A 7885-nucleotide genomic window follows, 5' to 3' on the forward strand; every position below is an offset into this window, starting at 1 on the left:
AGCTCCCGTTGCTCTGTCCCAGCTTCTGCCAACCTAGCAGTTCGAAAGCACGCCAGTGCATGTAGATAAATAGGTACCACTGTGGCGGGAAGGTAAACGGTGTTTCCATGCGTTCTGGCTTCCATCACAGTGTCTCGTTGTGCCAGATGCGGTTTAGTCCTGCTGGCCACATGACCTGGAAAGCTGTCTGCGGACAGATGCTGGCTCCCTCGGCCTGAAAGCGAAATGAGCGCCGCACCCCATAGTCACCTTTGACTGGACTTAACCATCCAGGGGTCCTTTACCTTCTTACCTTACCTAAATGTGTATTCTTTATTTACAGTCGAGAAAGGGCCAATAAAGTATTGCCAGTTTTTTTAAAAAAGAGAAAGCACTGCAAGATTCTCTCCTTCTAAAGCTAATAAAATTAGTCGATTTAGCCAGACCATTAAGCCTATTTTCCTTCGCAAGGCAAGTTACCTGCACGCTAGTATTTTACTCGTACAATACCCTTTCAGTACAAGCCACGTGTGAAAGGAAAACATCTCTCCAAAGTGGGATCTGTGTGGGGCATCACTGAGCCTGGGTTCCTCCTAACTGCTGACAGACCAGCTCCATCAGATCCTCCTCTCCTTCAGCGAGCAGCTATCCCAGCAAACTGTTTCCGTGAGAGAGATGGAACGCAGAGGTCCCATGCCACAGACCTCTTACCCTTGAACTGTGCCAGGCCAGCTGGTGGTCACTGTAAGAAAATTGGTTTGAGTTTGATCCCTTCTTCCCTTCCCTTCCCTTCCCTTCCCTTCCCTTCCCTGTCCCTTTCCCCTTGCATGTTGTCATTTTTAAACTGTAAGCCTGTGATCAAGGACTGTCTTGTTTTAACAGGTTTTATGTAAGTCACTTTGGGAGCCTTTTTGGCTAAACAGCGGGGTGGTTGGCACCCGGCTGTCTCCAGAGACAATGAGGCGCACCTCTGGGGGGGGGGGACGGGACAAAGTCAAACCACTGTATTAGCAACATCCAAGTGACGTCTCCGGGGCGCAATCCTGGCCGATGTGTTTGGAGGTCCTGGGCTGCCCCAGACGACAAAACCTCCCCTCTCGGCCTCACTGATGTGGTCCAAAGAAAAGCAGAGCGAGACGTTTGGCCCCAGCTTGGCTGCAGGAGTGGCCGGAAGGAGGCGTAACAAGACGCCATCCAAATAAATAATTAACAAACAGATAACTTGCGGCGTGCGGTGTTGCCTGTTACCTTCTGTGGTGCTCTGTGGATGATCCACACCTCAGGTAATAATCCCTTGTCACTGCCGTTCTTATGGGCTTGCATCATCAAATAATTACGGGTGGCTTACAGATAATCTGTTTACTGAACATTCTTCCTGATTTGCTCAGAGGGAAATAGCTGCGAGGAGGGATTATAAGGCAGAACCGGAACTAAAAGCACAGTTCCAGAGAGCGGTTCTGGCTGCTTCCAATATGGCAAGCCAGGAGGGCCAATTCACTACACAAGGGTCAGCCTAGCAGGGTGTCTTCCACAGGGGTGTAGCAAGGGGGGTGGGGGGCGGACCGCCCCATGCTCCATAATGGACGGGGTGACAAATTATCAAGGAACAATTTTTTTTGAAAATTTTTTTTTTCCTGAATTTTTTTTAATGCCTGCTCCGAAGGTCTTATCTTACTATACTAGGGATTACATAGCTATATATGAAATTTCATGCATATCGGTTAATATCTTGACCCTCCTCCACCAAAATAGCTGTTCACTTGGCTGTTTTCCTATGCCGTGAAGGCTGAAATTTCAGTTCAGTGGAGCACTTACTGTTCCCAACCCTAACCCTGTGGAAAGCCTTCTAATTAGACTTTAATTTGATTTTGAGATGTTTTTAGGAGGTAATTTAATTATTGTTTGATTTTATACCAATGTTATGTATCTGATGTTAGCCACCCTGAGCCCGACTTCGGCCGGGGAGGGTGAGATATAAATAAAAGTTTATTATTATTATTACTTGTTATTATTCCTTTGTAAGAAAATATGAAATAACGTAAAACCATTTTTGCGGCGGGGGGGGGAATCAATGGGGGGTTTACAATAAATCTTCCGCACCAGGTACCACCTGACCTTCCCATGCCCGGGGGGAGGGGTGACAATTTTTTTTTTGCCCCTGGGTACCAATTTACCTTGCTACGCCCCTGGTCTTCCATATTGTGTTGGATTACTCCTCACATCTTCTGTCACCGTTGGCATTGCTGTCTGGGGCTGATGGGATTTTGAGTCAAATACTGTATCATCTGGAAGGTACCCCTGACTGCTAGGTCCAGTAGCGGGCGACTCTAGGGTGGCGGCGCTCACCTCGCTCTATAGGCAGAGGGAGCTGACGTTTTGTCCGCAGACAGCTTCCAGGTCATGTGGCCAGCATGACAAAGCCGCTTCTGGCGAACCAGAACAGCGCACAGAAACGCCGTTTACCTTCCCAATGGAGCGGTACCTATTTATTTACTTGCACTTTGACATGCTTTCGAACTGCTAGGTTGGCAGGAGCAGGGACCAAGCAACGGGAGCTCACCCTGTCATGGGGATTCGAACCGCCGACCTTCTGATCGGCAAGCCCTAGGCTCAGGGGTTTAGACCACAGCGCGTCCTATTCCATCATAATAACAGTGTCACACGTTTAACATTTGGGAGGAAAGGTGCTGGTACTGTGTACCTCTGAATACCCCCAGGGGGGAACCACTTGCCAGAACCCACCTGAGAGGAGTTGTAACTGAGTACCTGTGAGTTCCCCTGGAAAAAAGCCCTACATACACTGTCTGTTGGGGTATATGCCTGTGTTACTGTTCCACCTGGAGCTGTTCCACCTGGCCTTTGGGTTGGTTTCTGTTTGATAGTTATGCTTCATTCTTTTATTGGTGGGCTATTTGGAAATGAGACTGCAGTTTTAATTTTGAATTTTTAAATTTGTATTTTAATCTGTATTTTAAATTGATTGTTTTTATGTTTTTGCTGTGATTTTAATTAGTGTTAGCCGCCCTGAGCCCGGTTTTTGGCTGGGAAGGGCGGGGTATAAATAAAAATTTATTATTATTATTATTATTATTATTATTATTATTATTATTATTACCAGTCTAAGCCATGCACTACTCTGTAGAGTCTGGCTAGCTCTCTGTCTCCCAGAACATCAATGCCTATTCCCCAAGATTTGGAGAGAAGAACATCTAAACCTCAAATCGCTGTGGAAAACTTAGAAAACTGGCAAACATACTGACTCAACACCACAGACTTCCCTTCTGCCTCATACAAACCCAGTTGGAGGGGAAAGCGCACAAACTATTTTTTAAAACACACACACACACACACACCCCTGGTGTTTTTAATAATGGTTTCATTTTTCTCTATGTGGGAGCTTTAAGAACTCAAAGTACTCAGTAATCCATAGTCCCCGCTCATAAATTTATGAGATGGTCACAACCTCCTCAGCTTGTTTGCATTACAATATATTTTCTAATGAAAACCAACTTCCCATAAGAAGGGAAAACACAACCATATATGATTCCAGTGGGAAAATCCTTTAAACTCAAACAGGAAGGAAACCGCCAGGGCTCCAAAAGCATTTCATACCATTCTAAGACAATTGCCTCTAAAGCCAATAAGCTTTCATAGGATAATAAGCCGAAAGAAAGGGTTATTTAAGGCATCCTGTAGATTTAGAAAGCAGGGATATTTACCTTTTGTATACTGCAAAGGAAATCTTAAAAACAACATTGTGGAAGAATTAACGAGGGAAGCAAGCTTTGCACTTGGAACAGCGGGTTGGCTGCTTTCCGTCTGACACGGCACACGTTTTAAAGGCATTCATAGGTCAATATCTCTTAGGTATAATTCATCTTTGTTAAGCACTATGGAGTATGGCTGCTTGCTCAAGAACACAAGGTCCTTGCTGGATCAGAGGAAGGTCTGAGTGGTCCAGCATTTTTTATTTTTTTGCAAGATTCCTTCTTCTTCGGCAATCACTTGTAGCTAAGATTGTCTTCCATGAACACAGTCATAGAATCCTAGAGTTGGAAGAGACCACAAGGGCCATCCAGTCCAACCCCCTGCCAAGCAGGAAACACCATCAAAGCATACCTGACAGATGGCTGTCAAGCCTCTGCTTAAAGACCTCCAAAGAAGGAGACTCCACCACACTCCTTGGCAGCAAATTCCACTGCCGAACAGCTCTCACTGTCAGGAAGTTCTTCCTAATGTTTAGGTGGAATCTTCTTTCTTGTCGTTTGAATCCATTGCCCCGTGTCCGCTTCTCTGGAGTCTTTAACAGTAAGTCCGTAAGTTACTGTGGAGGCCAATTCTGGAGCCACACGTCCTTCCACAGTGGGGACATAGGTTTCAAGGCAGGAGTTGATCACAGTGAGGGTTTGCCAAGCATGCCTTCCCCTTAGCTCGTTTCTTCCTTTTTGTCCTGAGTACAAGCATCTTCAAAGCCCATGACACCTTTGGGAAAGGCTGCTCTCCAATTGGAGCGCTCACAGCCCAGTGTTTCCCAGTTGTCAGTGTTTATACTACATTTTTAAAGATTTGCCTTGAGAGAGTCTTTAAACCTCTTTTGTTGATGACCAGCATTACGCTTTCCATTTTAAGTTCGGAATAGAGCAATTGCTTTGGAAGACGATAATCAGGCATCCGAGCAAGATTCCAGGGAGTTACTAACTAGCTGTCTGTTTGAAACTGGTCGTTGATCTATTGCTCACTCACAATATACCTTCTGCCTGCCCTTTATTCTTCATTCCAAATCAGAAACATTGAGAAACAATCTCAAGACTTCTTCACCCTAAGATCCAGCAGTCCAAAGCCATCCTCTTCAAACATACAAAGCAAGGAGTGCTAGCCAAAAAAGATTTAAAAAGGCTGCCTCTGTGTTAAATACAGAAGCTCAAATATTTGTTTCTGAGAACAAAATTGAAGCTTGACTGCAACATCTCCTGGTTACTGTTGAGGTTTCCAGAGACAGGCTTTGACACAAAATCTAAATCCCCTTTCCCAATGTCCCCCCCCCCTACTGTAGGGTTGCCATATTTCAAAAAGTGAAAATCTGGACACAGAAGTTCTTGAGGTTTTTTTTGGAGGGGTGGGTGGGGAGTTGTTGAGCTACCCCCCCCAAATCTTCTAGACATTTTTACCATTTTTTTAGAAATTCCTCCGTATAACAATGCTTTTTTTATTATCATGAGCAAATCAAGATATTCTCTTGGAAAACACCCTTTGCTTTATTATGTCTGTTAAAACTCATTGTGACCGAACATTTTGGTGGTGGCTGTTTTCTCAGGTGACTCTTTCACGAAACGTCATGAGAATAATGTGGTTCAACCCCATGAGTCATTTCATAGTTATTACAGTAACACACACACACTCTAAGTGCATAAAAACATTATTTCCATTTGTCCCATCCATATGAGCATACCAGAAAAGGACAGGCATTGGATAACACAGACTGGTATTCAAAGCTTGGCTGAGAGAAATTCCAGTACCCACTCTTCTGCAGAGCAAAAAGAATTATTTTTTCACCCAGTGACAAAATGGTCGCTTTTGTCCTGCATTCTGAATCCGGGCCCTGCCCGTCCACCACCACTTCTTCAAAACAATTAGGGCACCCATGGTTTGCTTTACACAGCAGCACGAGAGGGCAACAGCCACAGTTCTCTGGATTGTGGACCTGCTTTGTGTCAAACACCTAAAGCAGTATACAGGTGAAACTCGAAAAATTAGAATATCGTGGATATGTCCACTTATGTAAGCAATTTTTTTCATTAGCTACTGGAGTTTAATATATGAGATAGACTCATGACATGCAAAGTGAGATATGTCAAGCCTTTGCTTGTTATATAAATGTGATGATTATGGCGTGTAGCTGATGAAAACCCCAAAAGCTTAAATTGTTAATTTGGGGTTCTCATCAGCTGTAAGAGCCAGTTTGGTGTAGTGGTTGAGAGCCAGTTTGGTGTAGTGGTTAGGAGCGGCACACTCGTAATCTGGGGAACCGGGTTCGCGTCTCCGCTCCTCCACATGCAGCTGCTGGGTGACCTTGGGCTAGTCACACTTCTCTGAAGTCTCTCAGCCCCACTCACCTCACAGAGTGTTTGTTGTGGGGGAGGAAGGGAAAGGAGAATGTTAGCCGCTTTGAGACTCCTTCGGGTAGTGAAAAGCGGGATATCAAATCCAAACTCTTCTTCTTCTTCTTTTCTGTACGCCATAATCATCACAATTATAACAAATAAAGGCTTGACATAGACTCATGACATGCAAAGCGAGCTATCTCATATATTAGTTCCACCTTTTAAGTTGAATTACTGAAAGAAATGAACCTTTCCACGATATTCTAATTTTTCGAGTTTCACCTGTATAAAGAATTTCCAGAAAGCTAGAACCTTAAAAAGCATTTGCCTTGTAATTCCTTCAGCAAGTACAAAGAAAGGCAGTAGGCCCACCGATTCCTAAATGTAGGAGTATGCAGACACAGCTTCCGAAATAGCACTCTTCCCTTCCTCTTAAAGGATAAGACTTACACATTCATAGATCAGCTGTCTTCAATGCCTACTCTATTCTTTTCAGAGTGGCTAGGAGGGGAAGCAGCAAGCAGAGGGAAGGAGGAAAGTAGACGGATGGACCAAGAGGAGGAGGGGAGGAAGAGCAGAGCCAACCCCGATGGCAAAGGAAGTCGCTGGCAGAGCGCTAAAGGCGACAAAAAGCAAACTTTTCGAGTTTCTGGTCCATGGTCTCTCCCCTGCTTCAGAGCCGACAATGCACCTCCTTGCCAAAGACTAGGTACGCCTCTGAAAATAAGAATCTGCCTTATACTGAGTGAAAACCATTGGTCCACCAAGGACCAGTACTGTCTCTGTGCTGGCTGGCACAGCTCTTTGGAGTTTGAAGCAGGAGTCTTTTCTCTGCCCAAGCTGGAGACATCAGGGGCTGGGGCTGGAACCACATGCATGGAAACCTTTCTTTCTCTCTGAACAGCCTATGAGAGGAAGCCAAAGGGAAGAGTAGAGCAAGCACGCTGCCATCTCAATCATGTCTACTCCAGAGTGTGACCTACTGAGTTCAATAGGGCTTACTCCCAGCAGGATTGCAGCCTTTGGGAAATTGGGTTCACAGAGGGTGTGTGTGTTGCTTTTAAACTAACACCCGTCACAAAACATATTTCATAAAAGCACACAATTGTTCTCAAGATCTGACAGCACCTCCCGCTATTTGTAAAAAAATGCAAGTCTTTCTACAGCCTGTAGCACATGGGTAGGGAACCTCAAGCTCAGGGACTGGATATGGCCCTCCAGGTCTCTCTAAACAGCCCTCAACACACTTCCCAGGCCGGACCCTTCACTGGTCATGATTTGCACCAAGTATGTTTCCACCTGGCTGGGATGCAACCTTGAACTTTCTGGACAATGACAACTCATGCATCCATTGTCCTGTCCCTTTGACTCTAGCTTTGCCCCCCCCCCCGAAATGTGGCTCCCTGGTTGGAAGGAGGCCCTCTGCTCCTGCTGCAGCATAACCCCATGGCGTGGTTGCATTTCGATGCATTGGAAAGCAGCACAATGCTTGTGAAGATGCACATCATATTCCCCTTTACTGGTACATTTAAAAAGCACTGTGGAGCTGTACCAACCCACATTTTTAAGAAGTTTCAAAGTGCCAACATGTTCCTGCGAGTATAGAAAGGCCAGCCAAAAATAATGAATGAATGAATTTATTTTTACAGTCACACACTTGCTTTTTTCAGCTACAGCTATATTAAGATCGCCCTCTGCTGCTCAGTCCAGGTCTATATTCACATTACAAAGTGATTTAAAAGACTCCCCCCCTTGGCATGTGGGAAGACAGAAAAATATTTTTAAAGACAAGCTGAGTTTTGTCA

The sequence above is a fragment of the Lacerta agilis genome, chromosome 16 (genome assembly GCF_009819535.1).
Source record: "Lacerta agilis isolate rLacAgi1 chromosome 16, rLacAgi1.pri, whole genome shotgun sequence".
In the NCBI taxonomy this organism is placed as follows: Eukaryota; Metazoa; Chordata; class Lepidosauria; order Squamata; family Lacertidae; genus Lacerta; species Lacerta agilis.